We start from the raw sequence: 22,887 nt of genomic DNA on the forward strand, positions 1-22,887 counted from the left end.
AAGATTTTAGAGAATATTTTATTACACAAAGTGTAATGCTCATTTTTAAGCATATTTATTATGCTGTAGCCAAATAGTGTCCTGTACACCAGGAAACCATTTACTACACTGGGTGGTAACCATATAACCAAACTATGACATCTAGTGATAGTGAGTGATTAAGTCGCTCCAACCAGATAGAGCCTGTTTAGGTTTATAACCATGGGGTAGTTGGGGTTTATTGCTCACATAATCCCACTCAGGGATGTGTGAGGCTAGTCACTCTCATCTTAAATGTCAGGACCAACTTGCCTTGCTCCGGGCTCCTACATTCCTCATGGGGCAACGCAGGATTAAATGATGTGTATGTGTGTATGTATTATACTGTATGTAAATAGTTATAAGAATAAAATACTCAAATAATTTAAGACCACACGAGTAGTATTCAGTGGATGTTAGTCTGTTCAGCTTGTGTTAACAAAGAAGCCCTCTGCTCCCCCAGCATTCACAATAATAGGAAAAATTAGGCAACAGATGAAGATTTTAGGATTTGCTTTGTGGTATCCACTACCTCATGGTTTCTGGGTTCTTCTGACTATGCTCTCTGACCAGTTTATAGCAATGTTCTCTCACTCTTTTCAGGCAAGCCACTTCTGAGTCAACAGATGTTTTCTGTTAAGATTCCATTTCCTTTTTATAATCAGCCAGAATAGCAGCAGCTGCTTGTTTGGCCATTATCTTCGTTGCTGTTATTGCTGTGGTTGTCATGTGTACCAGTAGGACTCAGTGTGGAAGAATATGATTGTTCGTTTCTCACTTTCTTTGCAGCATTCATTTGTTTTTTTCTTCGGGGATTGTGTGGACAAGATGGCTCGTGTGAAAACTTTTGAATTAATTGCTCTTCAGATTGCTGTTGCTTGAAAATGTCCATGTGACCACAGCTTTAGGAAGGCTTTCAGAACTGGAGAAGTTAGATATACCTTTCAGTAACCCTTTCACTATTGGAGGTCTTTCTTTAATTAAATAAAATCAGTTGAATACACCAAGAAATTGTCACTGGATTGAAGGGATTAATATTATGACCCAGCCACTTCATAATTGTTAGTCATTTAGGTACTGATTCTTACTTGACTCTTTTGTTTGTGTTGAAAATCGTACTAGAAGTATATGTGGTGATTATCTTGTTTCTTCTGGACAACACAGTGTACAGTCTTTTATTTAAGAAGTGTCGGCTTTTTATCAGAAATACGAGTACAGTGTATGTAAACTACTTGAGATTATTAACACAAGTTGAATATCATTGTACAGTAGAGTGTTTCATGCCCTGTAAATAATATGCAAGTGTCTAAGAGTGAAAGTTGATGGTATATAGGGTTATAATAAGTACTGTCATGAGCAAAAATTTTTGGACAATCCCTTGCCAGCTTTGTGTTTTGCATTTCATATTTCCCATCCCTCCCCAAATGTCAGTCTCCTTCAGTCTCATACTCTGTTGTATACATCATATTGTTATCACTTATAAATACTGTATGTAACACCCTCCATCTCCATAGTAGGCGCGGAAGTGTCGATGAACTTTTGATAATGATAGTACAATTTCATGCCCTATAACTGGAATGTAATTGTCCGTAAGAGTGAATGTGATGCTTTGTGTAGTTAAGTCCTGCACTTACAAGTGTTTGGAAGAGTGAAATTTGATGCTTTTTTTGGTTAAGTCTGGCTCTTTCTACAACTGGATAATAAGCGTCTATAAGAGTTAATGCTGTATATGGTTAAGTATGGTTCTTCCTATTGTATAAATATGAAAAAGTGAAAGTTGATGCTCTTTATGATTAAGTCTGGTTCATATATATAAATATCAAAAAGTGATAGTTTATTCTCTCCATGGTTAAGTCTTGTCATTCCTACAACTGGTATATAAATGCCTGTAAGAAAGGTGATGCTGGATATAGCTAGCTGTGGTTCTTCCAATGATTGGTATGAGTGTTTGTAAAACTGCAAGTTGATGCTGTGTATGATTAGGTCTGGTTGTTCCTACGACTGGTATTATGAATGTCTGTAAAAGTGAAAGTTGATGCTGTGTATGGTAAGGTCTGGTTCGTCCTACAACTGGTATTATGAATGTCTGTAAAAATGAAAGTTGATGCTGTATGTAGTTCAGCCTGGTTTTTTCTATGCAACTCATTTTGCTCTGAAAGACAGCTGTGGCTTGACAGACTAGCTACTGTGAAAGCAACTAGAACCATTGTAATTACATGTCCAGAACTCTATTTATGTAACATTTATATCCCAAATATATACAGATAATTAGTTCTTATCTCATTTCTCACCATACTGGAATCTCTGAGTTTGTCACAAACAGGAGTAAGATGATACAAAATAATGTTACAAATATTAAAAATATAATGAATTAGACTCTTGATTGGCTGTGTGGAGAGAATGGAGAATGATAGACTGCCTAGGAGAATGTAAGTGAGTGAGGTGGAAGGACAGAGGGGTAGGGGGAGGCCAACGGTGAGATGTAGAGATAGAGGTGGAGAAATGCATGCTGAAGGGTAGAGAGAATTGGAGAGAGGGCAGCCAGATGGCTTAGAACAGGGTGATAGGGAGTCGATTAGTTTATGGCCACCCCTTCCAGGGTAAAGGTGTATAGCTATACATAAATAGGTAAAAAGTTAATTACTTTCGTTTTCGTTTTTAAAGGCTCCAACATGCTTGCATGTGTCGGCCTTGGTCACCTAATGGCGGCTCTCCACACTGCATGATCCATTGCAGCCTCCCTGTTCAGTCCCTTAACCCTGAGGTCACACTTAATGACCTCGTCCCATGTCTTTCTCGGTCTACCCCTCGTAACCCCACCCTCAATATTAACACTTTCTCACCTTCATCACCCAATTATCATCCCCCATCCTCTCCACATGTCCAAACCATCTCAATCTACCTCTCCTCATCACAACACCAATACACTCCAGTCCCATCCTACCTCTCAACTCTTCCATCGTAAACCCAGCCCCTCCAGGCATGGGACACAGGGACGCACTGCACATCCACCTAATCTTTGTCATTTCTGAACGTCTGAGCCGACGAATATCTTCCTCCTTCACTGCCCAGGTCTCACTACCATACAGCATTACACTCCTAACACATGCTGCATACAAAGACCCCTTAGCACGTAGGGAGAGCCCTCTCAATGTCAGGAGAGGCAAGAGCTCTCTGAACTTTATTGGTGAAAAATATAGTTACACTTAAGATCCACATCAGTCTATCTCCTGATAGCTAGATACAATTTGCCTTGATGTCGCCCAGTCCTCTCCCATTTAGCTACCCGTGCTCCAGCTCACACCCGTTCTCTCAATATATCTAACCAATCCGTCCCTCCATTTCATCCTTGGTCTCCCCCCTGCACCTCACTTAACATACTCTCTTCTACTCAGTCTCTCATTTTCCACCCCATCTACCTGACAAAACAGTTTCAGAGTATTTCTACTCTTACAATCACATCCACATCAACACAGTACCACAATAATCCTTTCTTTCGTTATTTGTCTATCTCTCCATGTAACTCCAGTAACTCCACATATGTCTTTTCTCCATGTAACTCCACGTATCATTCATAAATTGGTTACAAACAGAACTCAACACACCTACACATCAGAGGGACATGTTATGCAAATTTATACAGTAATTTGCATGCTGAAACTTTCCTTACTTTAATGATTTACACTACCACCCACACTCATCAGCACGCAAATTCCATGACATGCACTCGCACACAAGCACCCACAAACATGCACATAAATACTTGTAGGTAGAAGTTCACACACACACACACACACACACACACACACACACACACACACACACACACACACACACACACACACACACACGCACACGCACGCACGCACGCACGCACGCGCAAACGTATAAATACAGTAGTTCATTCAAGCATATATTTACACACACACAAACGTATAAATACAGTAGTTCATTCAAGCATATATTTACACACACACAAACGTATAAATACAGTAGTTCATTCAAGCATATATTTACACACACACAAACGTATAAATACAGTAGTTCATTCAAGCATATATTTACACACACACAAACGTATAAATACAGTAGTTCATGCAAGCATATATCTACACACACACACACACACACACATTTAAAGCAAAATTTAACTTGCTGAGAAACAGAGACAGGACCCCAGGAGCGTAGCTCATTTCCTGTATATCACAACTAGATAAATGCACACACACACACACACACACACACACACAAATGTGCAAACGCATTTGCAGTAGGTTTATACACACAATGCTAGGTACTAGACCTACCTGCATACATACACACATACCAATACAAGTACACTTATGCTCGCACAAGTACGCATGCACTTGTAAGTAAATACATACCAAACACCAACACATACTCAACGAAACATACATACAGTATACATAAAGTTCCTAAATTAATACATACACGTACACGTGAATGCTACTCATGTACTTACAACGGTGTAGGCATAATGAAGGTAATTACAATACTGTAGGCTACACCAGTTACTCTAACTTGGCCCAGATTTTCGTCCTTTTGCAGGTAATTTTCATGTAGCCCAGTGGCAGAAAAAGGCAGTCCTATGGCTCTATATCCTTTTCATCGTACTTCTTCGTGACTAGCGTAATTTTCTAGTGTTAATATATTGTCACGGCTCAGCATTCAAGGTGAAGGAATGACAATTTTGGGCCAAGTTAGCGTAAAAGGAGTATCATATATCCACCCACGGGAGCACAAATCCCCCCCCCCCTCTCTCTCTCTCACACACACACACACACAGATATATAGATGAGAGAGAGAGAGAATATCAGCAATTCCATACATCCCTCCCCCCACACAAGCGCTGCAACATAACGCTCAATAATGCAAAGGATGTGTCGATGTTGCAAGAGACTGGGTGAGGCGGGCGCACTTCCTTGGGGGACCCCTCAGAAGGCGAGGCATAAGGAGCAGATCTGAGGGGTTGACTTGAGGTTTGGGGGAACCGGAGGGAGGTTGGAGGGGTGGGAGAAAGGAGGGATGGAGGGAACGAGAGAGGAGAGAGAAAGATAGAGAGGGAAGGGAGGAATGAGAGAAGAAAAAGCACTCGCAAGCCTTTTCCAGAACAGTTGAATTGCCAAACCTACATAATGTCATTGTCTTCTTCAGTTTTGTTTCATCGTCAGCGTTCTACCCTCCGCCTGACTCCCCCTGTGACTTTGCTTGAGAGAGAGAGAATAGGGTGGGGATGGGAAGGGAGGAAAAGGAAAACTGAAAATAACGGAAAGAGGAAAGGGAAAGAAGGGCATATGCAGGGGTAGAGGAGAGGGGATGCTAGGGAAGGGAAGCGGAGAGGGGAGGGGTAGGGAAAGGGGGAAGACAGAACAAAAATTATGTACAGCAGTTGAAGCAGAACAAACATACAGTCTTTCAAAACTCTCCTTCCTGTGTTCCAGAATGCAAAACACACAAGTAATGACATTTTTTTCCAATGCACTTAGTTTTCGGCTGTCATCAGCCTACATAATATTTAAGGTGTTTCTGGAAGTGAGTGATTGACGGGCTTGTATATTAAGTGGGTCTAGGCAGTTTGTAACATAACTTCCTTTGCAATTTATTTGTGTACTGAACAACTTTATTGCCCGGTACGTTTCTGAGACAAGCCGTCGACACTACGTAAACATAGGCTACAAATGGAAGCAGATGCTATGAGGCGCTGAGCCGCGGTGCTTATCTCAATTGCATAGGTTCTTGAGCCTTACACGGGTTATTCATCCACTATCCTGGGATACAAGGCCACTGTATCACCAAGGTAACCAGTTACCTCCCTTAGGTGTTACCTAAGGTACTCATTTTACATACCAAGCCAAAAAGGGTTGATGAACACCTGAGTCGAGCAATTCCAGCTGCCCCTCACCAGGATCCGGATTCTGGTGCTACAGCAGGCGATCAGCGAATAAACTATTTAGGAAGAGGTGCCACGACACCAAACTGGAGGATCGACAGTGCTGGCGATTACTGTGCCTCAGAAACGACCTCGGTCACTGACTTCGGATGTGTGACTGACGAGGAAAGTACTCAACTGCAAACTTTTTCACATTATTCCAGTTAACTCTAAACGACTTAATTCCAGATAATACCAGTACACCACCTCAAATGATAAATGATAGAATAACTAACGTTTTGGGACAATCAACAAGCAACCACAATCAAACCACACGACATTTAACCGGCCAACGCAAGCAAAGGAATAAGAGAACAACAAACCAATCGCCTCACTGAAGACATAATTAACCTCTTTACCCACATCACGTTTTACTTATTATTATTTTACTACTACTACTACTACTACTACTATTTTAATCTCGCAACCACAGCCGGATCAAGAGTTGTGGTCCCCTAACGTTGGCCCAGCCCAGTAAATAGACATCCCACCGCATTTTTAAAACTATGCCCAGCCTATACGGAACAAATATCAGTGTTTGCTGTTCCTTCAAGCCTAGGGACATGACATTTCCAAGATCAACATTCACTCTGTCTTGTGGGAGACTCCTTTGCATGGAGGTTCAATGTTATAACCCTATTTCCCCCCTCCTTCCTCCGTCTCTCCCTCGCTCCCTATTTAGCCCGGCCCTGCTTGCGACCACCCCACCAAAATTGCGTGTAGATAGTAGGAATTAATTTTAAAAATTTTTCATTGGATTTATAAAGGACAGCTGAATAAAATCGTCTGGTAGCGTCCCGAAAAAAAAAAAAAAAAAAGTCACAGCTGAAAGGGGGTTAACGGGGAGGAAAGTCAATACCTCGTGTTTTAGCCCCAGCGCACATCCGTCATAAGGCTCATATTACTTATTCATGTACTGCTTCACGGCTGCTTTATGGACGGTACGGTAGGTAAGGTATGTTGTGACGTCACGGTATGCTGGCATGGATTTGGGTAAGGGGCTGGCGTTAGCACTCGAATTTTCGGCGGAACAATGAGTACCAATTATTTATAAAAGTGTTTGTTACCAAAATATATACAGTAAAAATCTTACGTAAATGTTATCACAGAATCGTAAAAAAATGGCAATACATTTCAATTGTTTTCATGGACTGGGTGGCAACTCCGCTAAGAATCATGCCCCCCCACCTTTTCGAAATTGCTACATCCAACCCTGGGGTGTGAGTTTGTGACGTCACTGGGATGCTGGAATTTTGTCTTATCAGAAAGAAAGGGGTGTGACTAACTGGCTTAGACGAATCTGCCTGGGAACAGGTCGACTTAGGTCTAGTTTAAGCTGACATAATTAGGTGTACTATTTTTACTCTAACTTGGCAGAAGGCGATACTAAACCTCTACATCCTCCCCAGGGCACTTCTCTGTGATGAGCACAATATTTTAGTGTTTATCTATGGCTGTAACTCAGCATTCAGGATGGAGGGGATGGTAGTTTTAGACAAAGTCAAGGTAAAGTGAAAATAAAAAACAAAAAGAAAAGGGGGGAGGGGAGAGGCCTGGATGGAATGAAAAAAGAAACGGAATTGGTTAAGAGCTTGTTATAGAGAGGAGAGAGGCGATTAGCTGAGAGGGTTGAGCATGGGTTCAAAGCTGAGACATGGCCAGCTTGACGAGTAGCTGGCCAGGTTGTTGTTGCAGTGGCCCCAAGCCCATGTGGATGTGAACCCAGTGGACTGCAGGCTGATATTACCCTTTTCTTGCAGAGTCCACCATCCATCTTTTGGGGAAATAAGATGGAGTCGAGAGGGCCTTGTATAACCAGACAGCAGAGCAGCTCGGTTATATCGGTGCCACAGCGTGCAGGCGTCCCTCTTTGGCACGCACAAGCCAGAAAAATAAAGCATACTGTATACTGAAGAAGTACGATTGAATGAAATAAGTAAGCATGGGATCGAATGGAATGTGATTGGTTAAGAAGAGTGAGCAATGGGTATAGAAAGGAGAGAGGCAATTGGCTGAAAGGAGAGAGACTGGGTTAAAAGCAGGCACGCGATTGGTCAGCTTGGTACGTAGTGAAGGGAGGTGAGTGGCCAGGTATGAATCACATATCGACTACTCCTGAGAAAGGGACAGGGCGGTGGGTGCGTTGGCTGGCGGCGGGGCAGGATAAGGAGGGTCAGTCTCGCTCATCGTGTGGTCATAACAACGAGGCCGCCCGCGCGTCTTTGAACGTTTTCGACTTGGCTCTTCCTAAACGTTTCCTTTGCTGTAGGTTTATCATTTCCAGTTCTTCAAGACCTTTTTACTGAGTTAGATTTTTTTTTTTACTCGTTTACCGTTTTAAAATGGGTGTCCTATATCTCTGATGTAGTGGATGGTAGGTGGTGGCGGCCATCATCCACTCACTTGATGTAGTGTTACCCTACATCTTCCTTCGCCTTTACCGTTCTTTTTCTGTCTGCCCACCGCTCTTCCTGTTGCTACCATCATTTCTGTAACTTTTTATTACTCCTCTTTCGTTTTCAGGTGGCTTTACATTGAATGACAAGCCTGATGGCTTCCTGTAAGCCACGAAACCATTTACAACGCTGGGTGGTAACCATATAATCAACCCATACGGTACGTGTTCCTTACGTGTCAACAAGTGGGTTGGCGGAGGGTTAGTGCCCCTTCCCGTAAAACAACTAACTCAACGTCAAACAGCCACCCCTTACGGGATTATTGTGTCTGGCTATAGAAAGACAGATAGATATTTATGTTGTCCTTTTCTTTACATTTTCTCTAGGGTTAGAAGCACATTTTTCCTCTAAAATCGCGTAACACTTGTACCGACACTTAACAATTTCATTTCGGATTAGAAATACATTTTTCCTGTGCTGCAGTATGTCAAAATGTTTGTATAAGCATCTTTTTCCAAGATGTTTTCTTTCGAGTCAGAAGTAGGCTATATTTTTCTTATACTTTTTTAGGCCTTTGACGATATCTTTTTCAAAGACGCTTTCCCTCGAGTCTGAGGTATATCTTTCTAACATTTTCAAAACGTTTGCATAGTTATATTTTTAATATGCATCCTTTCGAGTTAGAAATACCGTACATTATTTCCTTTATTAATCAGAATGTTTGTAAGGAATGTTTTAAGATATAGGCTTTGAATCAGAAGTATGTATGTTCCGTCTGATATTTTAAAACAGTGTAAATTGCTTGTTTCCTATTTTTCAAGACTCTTAGTTTTAGTAGAACGTTTTCTAACCCTTGCACTAAAAAATAATAATAATAATAATAATAATCCTTCCTTGTCTTTCTAGATGTTTTCTGTTAAGTTACACTTTTATTTTCTTTCTATTATTTCAAAACTTTCCTTTCCAGTTTTTCAAGACAAGTTAGATGTCGGCTACGATTTTTTCTTTGCTATATCAAAAAGTTTGTAAAGGTATCTTTTAGAGTTACATGAGAGAAAGATAAAGTAGACAGAAAGATGTGTTAAGCTACAGAAAACAGAGTCACAGATAAACATATAAGTACTGCAGGTATATTTCAAGTACAGAAACTCCTGATATGATTATTTTCCTATTAAATCATTGCTATTTCCACTTTCATTCACTTTTTTTTTTTTTTTTTAAAGTCCTAAAGCTATTTGATAGAATCGCTATCCCAGGAACTCATCCCCAACCCGTTTTCTTTACACAGTACCTTGAAGATTGGCATAAGAAATAACCTGCAGAAAAACGAGAGGAAGGCATAGAAAACATAACAAGAAAGAAGATAGCAAAGGAAAGAAATATGAAGAGCTAATACTTTACGGAAACAAACGCAAGGAGAATGGAAATTTGAGAAAACAAGGAGAGATTTAAAAAGGACGAAATTGATCGAAAAAGAAAACGGAGCGAGGATATGAGAGATCTCTTCGAGTTTGGCGGACGAGTGAGAGACAGAGGGAGGAGAAGGAGGGGAGGAGGAGGAGGAGGAGGAGGAGAAGGAGGAAACCTGCAAGAATCCCCGGAGATAGATAAATTCGTGGAGGATCTATTCTTCAACATGGTTCACCCGGGAGGAGACGAGGAGGGTGGAGGTGGAGGGAGTGGAGAGACAGGACCCAGAACGGAGGGAAGAGGGAAGAAAAGTGGAGAGAATGGAGAGACTTCTGGAGACACTGGACCCAGCATGGAGGGAAAAGAGATGGATGGAGAGAGATCTAGAGAGACTTTTACAGGAGATAATGCTGAGAGACAGGAAGGAGATGAAGGCAGAGAGAAACTTGGAGAGACATCCACGGAGAAACAAATGGATGGAGGGCATGGAGAGACAACTGCAGGAACCTCGAAGGGAGAAGGTGGAGAGAAAACTGGTGAGACGGGAGGCAAAGTGGAGAGAGATGGAGAGAGTTTTGGAGACACATTAACCCTGGACCCAAAAACTAACCCACACCCCACAGGTACAGGCGGTGCAGCAGATGATGATGATGATGATGATGCTCTTCCTCCAAACACAGGCTTAACCTCCCCTCCACCCTACTCAGAGAGGATGACTCGACCCTCCACCCTCAACACACCCCCACACACTCACACTACACACCCTCCCTCACCCTCCAAAACGCCTACCCACGCTAACAGTACTAACAACACACACTCTACCATTCACCCTACCTCACCCTCCAAAGCCCCACCCAGTTCTACACGTTCTGCCAATCACATATCTCTGCCCACACACACAACTACTACACGCCCTACTCTGCTCAAATCTCTGTCTGCTCATGCTGCTTACCCTACCCCTAAAAAAGCCATCTTGCCCACACACAACACACTCTCCTTTGACACCACTACACACCACACTCAACTCTCCCCTGCCAAGGCACAAAATACATACACACAGGCCACACACCCCTCTACACACACCCTACGAAGCCACACCAACGCACACCCCTCCACACACACCCTACACAGCGACACCAACACCCACCCCTCCACACACCACACCCCCACCAAATCAACCCTCCCCAACTCCACCATCGCCCACAGCCCCTCCTCCACCCCAGGCACCCCCACGCTGAGGAAGGCGGTGGTGGGGAGGGGGGAGATGGAGGGGGGTATTGTGAGGGGGAAGATGATGGACCCTCTCAAGCCAGCACCACCCCACCCACTCAACCACTACGACAAACTCAGGAACAGTGAGTATTAAATGGCATCTTGTATTTATCTTAATGTCTTTATTTTGGTTATGTCTTTATTTATTTACCTATTTATTTATCTCTTTATTCGTGTTGGTACACCTGGCCAGTCGCTCTACAGTAGACATTATCAGATAATACGCCTCTGTTCTTTTTTTTTTTTTTTTTCCTTTTTTGGCTGGGGTGTGACGCCTTCCCGTGGTGGCACCGATCTAACCTGTCGACTACTCTGCCCGGCTCTGCAAATATCCCTCAACTCGGTCCCTATTCCCTATTCCCCAATGACAAAAGAACGACAGTTTTAGCCTCTGGTCCATCGAGTTCATTTCCATATAAACCAGGGGAAACAAAAGGAAGAGGAGGAGGAGGAGGAGGAGGAGGAGGAGAACGAAGATGATGATGAAACAATACTGTCCTACCTACCATTCCAGGCCACGTCTTTTGCAATTAAGAGACGAATTTCACGAAGAAACCAGGATTGGGGACATTGATTGGAGAGAGAGAGAGAGAGAGAGAGAGAGAGAGAGAGAGAGAGAGAGAGAGAGAGAGAGAGAGAGAGAGAGAGAGAGAGAGAGGATTGGTTCAAGGAAAATCATGGAGCGTGAAGACACTGAAAAAATTAAGAAAGTGTAGAATTACTGACTGAATGGAGCTTGTGGATTGAGGTCACTGAGTAAAACGGGATAGGCATTGATTGAGAGATTGGAGACATTGACTGAAAGAGTTATTGGTGAGTGAAAATGATGGATAGAATGGAGCTTGTGGACTGAGGTCATTGAGTAAAACGAGAGAGGTATTGACTGAATGATAATAATGGACTGTGGAGACAATGACTGAAACAATAATTAGAGTGCTGAAGTACCGAGTGAATGAAAGGTGTGGATTTGTGGGCATTGATTAAAAAAAGATGTATTGGCTGAAAGAGAATCGTGGAGTGTGATGAAATTGAGTAAAAGAATTATCAGCATGGAATTACATACTGAACGGAGTTTGTGGATATAGAGCACTGATTTAAGGGAATTTCTAGGTGATATGGATTTAAAAGTAGAGTAGAAGGAGAAGTTTCTAGGTGGATAGAACTTCAAGATAGAGGTAGTGGATGAAGGAGAAAGAACGAATGGGGAAACACTGACTAAAAAGAGGGAAATTACTAACTGAAAGATATCTGTGAATTTGTGGATAGAAACTGAGAAGTATTATATTTCTTTCATCTCAATTTGGCCCAGATTTTCGTCCTTTTGTAGCTTAGTTCACGTAGCGCAGTGTCAGAGAGAGAGAGAGAGAGAGAGAGAGAGAGAGAGAGAGAGAGAGAGAGAGAGAGAGAGAGAAGGAGGGGGGGGGTTGCATCTTTCCGCCTGTCGTGAGGGGGGGAGGTGGTGGTTGCAGTCGTTTTAAGTCATTTCCACGTGACGACCATTTATATTATCACAGGACCATTTCTTCTTCACACCATTCCATCACAGTTATTTCCATCTTGTTATATATCTCGTTTTCCCTTCAAATCTTTTCATTATTTTCTTAATTTTTACCATAACCGCACTTAGTATTATTAGAGGATCATTTCTTCTGCCAGCCATTCCTTCACAGTTATTTTCATCCATTTAATCATTCTCTAGCTCTAATATCTCTCTCTCTCTCTCTCTCTCTCTCTCTCTCTCTCTCTCTCTCTCTCTCTCTCTCTCTATTTCTTGCTCTTTTTTTTTTCTTCATTTTTCACCTTAACCACCATTACTATGATCATAGGACAATTTCTTCTTGGGGCGACTCGTTTAGGTATATTTTCACTCTTTTTCTTTTATTTTTTTCCCCATTAGTATTATTACAACTCCATTCCTTTATTTTCAATCGGTTACTTAAATTTTTCACACTTCTTGATGTGTCTTTTATTATTTTCAGTTCCTGATTATGGAAATCGGGTCAGGCAAAAAGGAAGCGATTCAGTTTCTAGAGCAATCAGTCAAAGGTCAAGATCACAGGGCATGGTAGAATCTGACCTCTGTATCTGTATGCGCGCAAAATAACGAAGACACGTTTATGTGATTTGGTTCAAACTTGGTGGACGAGTTGAAGATCACCCAAGAGGTTGAAGGTCACATGGTAATATCAACTTAAACACTTTTCATCCACTTATACTACACTTGTTGGATTGAAACAGGGATGTGTATTGTGTCACGTCTCCACGGCTGTTCAATTTGTAAATGAATCGGGTTATAAACGAGATACAAGGTAGGGTAGTGGACGTTGGAGCGGCCCTAATGAGAGAGGGCAGCATTTGGAAACTTCCTGTTCTCTTGTTTGCAGATGATACTGTACTGTTAACTGAAAACAAAGCCGAATTGCAAGGCTTGGTGAGTGAGTTTGGGAGAACGTGAGAGAAACAGAATCTAAATGTGAATGTGGGGAAGAGTAAAGCTGCGGTCTTCGAGAGAGATGAAGTCACTGAATGCACAGTGAGGCTGGATAGTGAGGAAATGGAAATGTGAGTTCGTTTAAGTACTTGGGTAGTGTGATGAGTAAGGATGGAAGTTTGGAGGAGGAGGATGTGCTTGAAAGGATACAACAGGGAAGAAGGGTTGCTGGTTCTTTGAAAGCAGTGATAAGAAATAGTGAAGTGAGGATGGAAATGAAAAAGTCGCTGCATGACAGTATTGTGATACCATCTTTAACGTATGGAAGCGAAGCTTGGACCTTGTTGGAAGGACAAGTCGAGAGTGAGAGCTGAGGAAATGAGTTATTTGAGAGGAGCATGTGGAGATACATGGAGAGACAGACTGGCAAATAAGGAAGTGAAGGTGTGTTGTGGTGTGGATGTGGATGAGATAGAAAGCGTTAGGAGAATTACACTGAGGCGGTTTGGCCATGTGAAGAGAATGGAGAGCGAGAGACTAATGAGGAGAGCGTATATGAGTTTGGTGGAGGGGGAGAGAGGGAGGGGGAAGCCGAGGATGAAATAAAGGGATGGAGCAGAGAGGTATATGAGAAGGGGATGTGTGAGCTGGGTGGAAAGCAGCGAAACTGCAGAGGACAGGGTGACATGGAGGCGATTTGTTTGTGACCACCTCTTACGGAATGGAGGCGCCTGGCTATAGATAGATAACACTAATAATAATAACAACAACAGTGGTAACATAACACACACTACATACATTGACAGATACCCAAAACGCCTATCCCTACTACACTACATAAAAGTACCTATCACACAAGGACCAGTATTCGCGTAGGTTAAGGGAGCTCCTTAACACTTTTTTCTAAGCGATTTTGTTTGTTTATTACACCTTACTGTCCTCTTCTATTACATTAATTCTTCCAATATCGCCATACTCTGCATTAATAACGTTCAAAGGGAAATTAACCAGCCATATCCCCAAAACAAATCGCTAAGGAGGAGGTGTTAGGGAGCCTCCTTCACCGACGAGAGGGGCACTGACAATACGGAAATTCTCTTTTCTTCATCGTACTCTAGCTGGTACAGAAGGCGTCGTGGCTCCTTTTCTCTGGCGATTTATTTTACCTCTTACATCTTAACATTCTCTTGTATGCTACTTCAATCGTTTTAAAAATCGATATAGCTTGCATCAGGAACGTACAAGAGGAAACTGAGGGGTAAAGGTTCAGACTAAATCGCTAAGGAAGAGGGGTTACGAAATCTCCAAAGCTAGTTAGAAAAAGCCTCTAGGTACGCCATCAATAATTCTAAAACGCTTGGGTGGTTTTTATGAATCTCGCTCTAGTGTTACGGGCGTTTGGGGAGCGTGTTTTGGGTTTATGTCGTTGTGCGTTCACTGTACGAACCGATTCACTGGGGTACATTGATTTTATGAGCGTACTGCAAAATGTGAGGCAAAAAGACGCTTGTGTGAAGGAACCATTATGGGAGGAGGAGGGGGAGGAGGAGATGAAGACGAAGATGGTGATGATGGTGAAGAAGATGATGATGAAGAGGAGGAAGAAGAAAAGAGGAAGAAGAAGAAGAAAAGAGGAAGAAGAAGAAGAAAAGAGGAAGAAGAAGAAGAAAAGAGGAAGAAGATGATGAGGAGGAGGAAGAAAAAGAAGATAATGATGATGAAGAAGAAGATGATGATGATGATGATGATGATGGTAAAGAAGATAATGATGAAGCGGATGAAGAAGAGGAAGAAGAAGAAGAAGAACTCCTTTTACCCTTTCTCTCGTTGATATCTTCTTCTCTTATTCCCACTGCTCTTTCCTTCCTTCTCCCTCCATCACGTGTCTCTCCCTTTCTCTTCTCCTTCTCCTCCCTCCATCATTCCCTTTCCTTCCCCCTCCATTCTTTCCTTTCCTCTCATTCCTACGCTTCCTCCTCCTTTCGTTTTCCTCATGTCTCAACCTTTCCTCATTATCCTTCCCATTTTTCTTCCCCCTTCTATCTTCCCTCCAACCATCCCTTTCATCCCGTTTGATATCTCGTCCTTTCCTTTCCATCCTTCTCATTTCTCCATCGCCTTACATTCTTCCCTTCTTCTCTCTTTTTTCCATTTTTCTCTTCCATTTCTGCCTTCTCCCTCTCCCTCCTCCCCCTTTTTCCTAGTTTTCCTATTCCTCCCCCCTTTCCCCTCCTTTTCACCCTTCCTTTCCTCTCCCCCTCCCCTCCATATCCCTCCTTTCCTCCCTCTCCTACTCTTTCATTCACCTCCCCTTCTTACCCACTCCTTCCTCCCCCTTTCACTGTCCTTTCCTGCTGTTATTCCCATTCCTTTTCATCTTTCATTTCTCTCCCCCTCCTCCCCTCCCGTTTCATTTCCCCCCTCCTCCTTTACTCTAACCCCTCTCCATCTCTCCCCTTTCTTCCCATCCATCACATTCCTTCTTCTCCCCTCACCCCTCCTTCTCTCCTCTCACTTTGTTTTCTCCTCCTTTCCTTCAACATCCTTCCCATTCCTTCTTCCACTTTCATTCTTCTTCCTCATCCTTCCTTCCTTAACTCAATTCCTTGCTCACTCTTCCCTCCCTCCTTCCATCTCCATTCGTCCTGTATTTTTCATTCCTCCTTTGTCTTTCATTTCTCTCCCTTTCTCCCACTCCTTCTCTCCCTTCCTTTCATTCCTCTTTCCTCCCTCCCTATTTCCCATTTTCTCCCAGTGATTCACACACTCCTTCCCATTTTTATCTTTCTTCTTCCTTCCCTCCCCTGCCCCTTTTTCTCACTCCCCCCTCCCTCCCTCCCTCCCTACCATTTCCTTCCATTTAATCCGTCACCCTTCTCCTCCTCCTCCTTCCTTCCCTCCCTTTCCCTTGCCCTCCCCTCCTTCCTTTCTTTCTGAAGAGAGGCGATACATTAAATAGATTACCCCATCACAAAGACGTTTACATCAGTACGTTCAGGATTATCACACACACACACACACACACACACACACACACACACACACACACACACACACACGCGCACCTAAATGGTTAATCCACACACATATACACCACCACTCAGAATATTAAAACACACACACACACACCTCCGCAAATGACTGATAATACAAATATACACATACACGACCACCCAAATGATTAACACACACACACACACACACACACACACACACACACACACACACACACACGCACGCATGCGCGCGCGCGCGATATGATGTCCACTGCAGGAACGGATCTTCTTGTCAGTAGGGAAAGTGACAGCTAGAGTATTCCCTTCCCCCATGCTGACTAAGTACGGAAGAGAACGAGATGCATTAAAGCAAGAACAATGCTTGAATAAATCTAAGTGTTTGTACTGACTATGTGTTGTTAATGTGCTGGTGCAGGAGTGGGATGCCTTCATGTGGTGGCACTGATATGGCTGGGTGAGTGGGTGGAGCTGCCCGGTTATACAAACGTCCCTCAGCCCCCCCACTCTCCTATCCCCAAGTGGGAGGATTGTGAACTGCAGAACAACAACAAAAACTGCCGATACTACTACTACTATTACTACTAAAAAGTATGTGTGTGTGTGTGTGTGTGTGTGTGTGTGTGTGTGTGTGTGTGTGTAGTACCGAATCAACTGCCTGCTAACCTATGCAAACTGACCCAGATTTTCGTCCTTTGGCAGCTTAATTCACGTAGCTCAGTGGCAGAAAAAGACAATACTAGGCTCTACATCCTTTCCACAGCACTTCCTCGTGACTAGCATCATATTTCAGTACTGATAAACTGTTAAAACCCATTAATAAATACAGAGATGACATTTCCTCTAAGCCAAGTTAAAGTGAACAGAGTATCATTACAGTAATTTCCCCAGTACTGTTATTATTATTATTATTATTATTATTATTATTATTATTATTATTATTGGTGGTGGTGGTAGTAGTAATAGTAATTGTAGTGGTAGTGGTGGTGGTGGTGGCAGTAGTGGTAGTAGTAAGCGGTGGTAGTAGTAGTAGTAGTAGTAATAGTAGTGGCAGGAATAGCGGCAGTAGTAGTAATAGTAGTAGTAGTTGCAGGAGTAGCAATAGTAGAGGCGTGGTAGTAGTAGTAGTAGTAGTAATAGTTGTTGTTGTTGCAGCTGTTATGTTGTTGTTGTTATTGTTGTAGCCTCAGGTTCATCTGAAACGTGAACCCAGTGGACTGCAGAATGAAATTACCCTTCTTCTGCAGCCCACCATCCTACTTTTGGGGGACAGGGAGGAGATGAAGGGACGTGTGTATAACCAGGCCGCTCCACCACCCGGTCATGTCAGTGCCACCACGTGAAGGCATCCCTCAGCAGCAGCACCCCCCCCCCCTCTAGTAAAAATTCCCGATGCATTCACGAACACAATCAATGCACACACAAAACCAGTCTCTCTCTCTCTCTCTCTCTCTCTCTCTCTCTCTCTCTCTGTATCTATAAATCTATACCTATCTCTCTTTATCTTTATGCCACACACACACACACACACACACACACACACACACACACACACACACACACACACACACACACACACACACACACACACACACACACACACACACATGCATACTTACTCAATACCTGTAAGGACACACACACATGTACACAAGGCAAGTACACAGACACACGGAAGTCAATACATATGCGTACAAAAAGAAGCAATAAACACACTTACATATGGGCTGCACGTGCACAAATCAAATACGCACACACACACACACACACACACACACGCACATTCAGAGAGAGAGAGAGAGAGAGAGAGGAGACAGTTGTGATAGCGATAGCAATAATTGAACACCTTCGTGATACACCAACAGGTAACACAAGGCTGGTTGGCGTGCTATAGAATTATTCACTAACAACCCTCTTAACTACTCCCATTATAGTTATTTATCTTTATTATTATTATTATTGCTAAAGGCAGACGATTTTGTTACACCTGCACTCGTGAGGCGATAATGGGTGTTGTGTTTTTTTCAGTGTGTGTGTGTGTGTGTGTGTGTGTGTGTGTGTGTGTGTGTGTGTGTGTGTGCGCGTCAGAGTGCGTGTGTATATCTAATGTCGATAGGGACTGCATAATTAACGTACAAGAGAGCACAGTATCATGACCACAAATACACTATACTTTGTCTTCACCGGACGGAACTGGGCCACTTCCACAAATTGAATACTATCTCATGGCTGGAAAAAAAAAAGTAGAAAAAGAAAAAGAAAAAACGAAAAACAAGTTAGGATTAAAAAATTTGCACCTGTCAAATCAGTCCTCCAATCTGACTACACCTGGCCATTACCTGAGCTGGCAAGGGGTCAAAGGTCTTTGTCAGGGTAGGGTAAAGGCGTAGTCACGAAGAAGTGCCGAGGACCTCCTACGACGACGAGAATACGGCAGTTCCGGTATGTCGGAGCATTGTTTCCTGTTCCGGGAAGTGAAGATATCGAACGAGTGGTGTGAGAGAGAGAGAGAGAGAGAGAGAGAGAGAGAGAGAGAGAGAGAGAGAGAGTTCATCAAGAATATATACCATTTTAGCCGCTTTATGGATCCAAAATGGCGGACTTGGCATTATGCACACCTGTGGAACACCTGTGCGGCTCAACAAAGAGTCGTAATCGAAGGCGGTTCTGAGAGTTCGTAACATTTATTCCTAAGTGATTTATTTTGCCTGTTGGACCAAAACATGTTCTTCGATATTATTTATGCTAAGTATATCCACGCTTAAAGAATGTTGAAGAGAGGAGTGTGTGAGGGAGGAAAGGAGGAAGTGAGGGTGGAGAGGAGGAAGTGAGAGATAAAAGTAGGAAGTGAGAGAGAAAAGGAAGAAGTGAGGGAAGTGAGGAGGAAAAGGAGGAAGTGAGGGAGGAGAGGAGGAAGTACGGAAGAAAAGGAGGAACTTAGGGAGGCAAGGAGGAAGTGAGGAAGAAAAAGAGGAAGGAGGAGAGTCAATGAGGGAGGAGAGGAGGAAGTAAGGGAGGAAAGGAGGAAGTAAGGGAGGAGAGGAGGTAGTTAGGAAAGAGAGGAGGAAGCAAGGGAGAAGAGGAGATAGTGAGGGAGGAGAGGAGGAAGTGAGAGAAAAGAAGGAAGTAAGAGAAAAAAGGAGGAAGTGAGGGAGAAGAGGAGGAAGTGAGGAGGAAAAGGAGGAAGTGGGGGAGGAGAGGAAGAAGTAAGGGAGGAAAGAAGGAAGTGAGGAAGGAGAGAAGGGAGTGAGAGAGAAAAGGAGGAAGTGAGGGGGAAGAGGAAGAAGTGAACGAAAAGGAGGGGAGGACAGAAATGAGATGAAAGAGGCAGGAAAAGAGGATGTGAAGGAAGGAAAAAAAGTTAGCAAGCAGGGAAGGGATGCCAGGAAAAGAGAGGTGCAGAACGCAAAAAATAAATCACAAAGGAACAGGTGTCACGAAATCTCCCCTAACCAAAGACCACGACGCAAAAGAACCCCCTCCTCCCGCACGCACGCTCAATCGGCGAACCAGCACTGGGGTTCAAAAAACACATTCCCTCTGTTCACTCACCGATCCTGCTTCGATTTATCCTGCAGAAGGTAAAGGGTTCATAAGGTTTCGCCAGGTAAGGATTTTATATTTTTGTTTGTGCGAAAGATTTGATTATTTCTTATTTTTCATATCTATCTACCGATCTATCTGTGTATCTGTCTATCTATCTATCTATCTACTTTAATTACAGGTAAAGGAGGTTGTTATAAAATGCTATAAATATTAAATGCTATACTCTAACGTGGCATAAAATTACCCTTTCTGTGTCTTGAATGTTGGGTCGTAACATTAGATTACCACTATAGAATAAGCTAGTCACGAAGAAGTGCTATAGCTAAGATGAAAGAACCGTAGTGTGACTATTGTTTCCTTTTATTTTCTTCTTTTTAATTACATGGGAAATAGTAAGGACAATGATAAAGTCCTTTCACCTTAACCTGGCCCAGATTTTCGCTTTTTTTTGCATCTTATTTCACGTAGATGAGTGGCAGAATAAGACGATGCTACGGCTCTGTATCCTTCCCATAGCACTTCTTCGTGACTGGCATCATATTCTAGTGCTAATCTATGGCTACAACTAAGCATTCGTGATGGAGAGGGCAATTTTGGGCCATGTTAAAATGAAAAGAGTACAGCATTGTTAGTATTCTCTTGGGTTAGGATAGGATAGGTTAAGTTAGGTTAGGAGAGAACAGGATAGGTTAGGTTAGGATAGGATAGGACAGGCTAAGTTAGGTCAGGAGAGAACAGGATAGATTAGGTTAGGTTAGGTTAGGATAGGATAGGACAGGACAGGACAGGTTAGGTTAGGTTAGGATATGATAGGCCAGGATATGTTATAATAGGTTAAGTTAGAGTTAAAAAATAAATTGATCATCCTGGCAAAATGAAACTTAGCTCAGAGAGAGAGAGAGACCGCCTTCGATTTACGCAGCAAAGGTAAACTATCGTCATGGAGAAATTTTAAGTTACGGTTGTGTTCTGTAATAAAGCTGGAGTGCTAGTGTGCTTAGAGGTACTTTTGTTACTTTACTTCTGTATTGATGTTATTGTTACTATTATTACTTTTCTCTTACGTGCTTTTAGTGTGGATACTGTTACGATACTTTTACTTCTTCTTTCTCTTTTGTATTTAGGCTATTGTTATTTTTCTCTTGTTGTTAGCATGGTTATTGTTATTTTTTCTTCTTTGTGGTATTGCGGTTATTGTTATTTTTATCTTATTTTTGGTGCGGCTATTCTTACTTTTCTCTTTCTTGCTTTAAGTGTCGGTAATGCTACTTTTTCTTATTTGTTTACGCATTTCTTCTTGCTTTTATAGACCTTACTGCTGCTTTCTTCTTGTCTGCAGAGAGAGAGAGAGAGAGAGGGGGGGGGGGATCAATGCACGTGTCCAACCTTGGTGGATGAAGCCCTTTTATTAAGCATATATCTGACCCTCCTCCAATTTCTGTGTTATCCCGAATCTGCGTGTGTGTGTGTGTGTGTGTGTGTGTGTGTGTGTGTGTGTGTGTGTGTGTGTGTGTGTGTGTGTGTGTGTGTGTGTGTGTGTGTGTGTGTTGTGTGTGTGTTACAGTACAGGACAAAAATTTGCCTACTACTCCACTGCGTCTATTTCATATTTGGAGCATGTCCATCCATCACTTTCCTCCCTGACGCATTATTTAAGTGAGTGAGTGAGTGAGAGAGAGAGAGAGAGAGAGAGAGAGAGAGAGAGAGAGAGAGAGAGAGAGAGAGAGAGAGAGAGAGAATCATCTACGAACAAAGAAACCTACCAAACCTCTCTAACCTCACAAATATTAGCCAGCAGAGAAAAATTAGTGAAAAAAAAAAGAAGAAATGAGGAGAGGTGAAAAATTAGGAGAAATGAGGAGTAGAGGAGATGAAAGATTAGGAGAAATGAGGGGCAGAAGAGGTGAAAAACGAGGAGAAATGAGAGTAGAGGAAGTGAAAAATGGAGAAATGAAGGATAGTGGAGGTGAAAAATTAGGAGAAATGAGAGGAGATGATAACTTAGCTATGAGAAATGAGAGTAGAAGAGGTGCAAGATTAGGAGAAATGAGAAGCCGAGGTGAAAGATTAGGAGAAATGAAAAATACAGGAGGAGAAAAATTATGAGAAATGAGAGTAGAGGAGGTGAAACTGAGGTGAAATGAAATGTCTATTAGGAAAAATGAGGTGAAGAAAATTGGAAAGGGTTAGAAGAGGGATTAAGAACAAAATAATAATACTAATAATAATAATAATAATAATAATAACAGAAGTACTTTAATCCCTTCCTAGAACGTCATGCAGTAGAAAATATATGACAGTGACGGATCTATAACCTTCGATCTAAGCATTGTTATCACGTGGGATTTATTTAGCACAGGATTTTTTTCATGGGATTTTTTATCACAGGATTTCTTCGTGACAGGATATTTATCGCAGGATTTTTATTGTACAGGATTTTTTTTTCTCAAGATTTTTCTCATATAGCATTTTTATCATAGGATTTTTTTTATCACAGGATTTTTCTTGCATAGTATTTTTCATCACATTTTTTCTTATCACAGGATTTTTATCATTTTTTACTCACATAGGATTTTTATCACATACGGAAAATCGCCAGAAGTCAACTATTTTTTCACCTTAACTTGGCCTAGATTTTAGTCCTTTAATTTCCAGTTTATTTCACGTAGTTCTGTGGTTGAAAGAGACAGTACTACGGCTCTACATCCCAGCACTTCTTCCTGACTAGCATCCTATATTAGTATTTAGTCTACAACTCTCCCCTGAATAAGGAGAGATGGCAGTTTTAGGTCGTTAGTGTAAAACGGGTACAGAAAATAACATGGGATTCGTATTTTATGCTTTGGAGGT

The sequence above is a fragment of the Coenobita brevimanus genome, chromosome 57 (genome assembly GCF_032717465.1).
Source record: "Coenobita brevimanus isolate Jiangsu-jjx chromosome 57, ASM3271746v2, whole genome shotgun sequence".
NCBI classification, from domain to species: domain Eukaryota; kingdom Metazoa; phylum Arthropoda; class Malacostraca; order Decapoda; family Coenobitidae; genus Coenobita; species Coenobita brevimanus.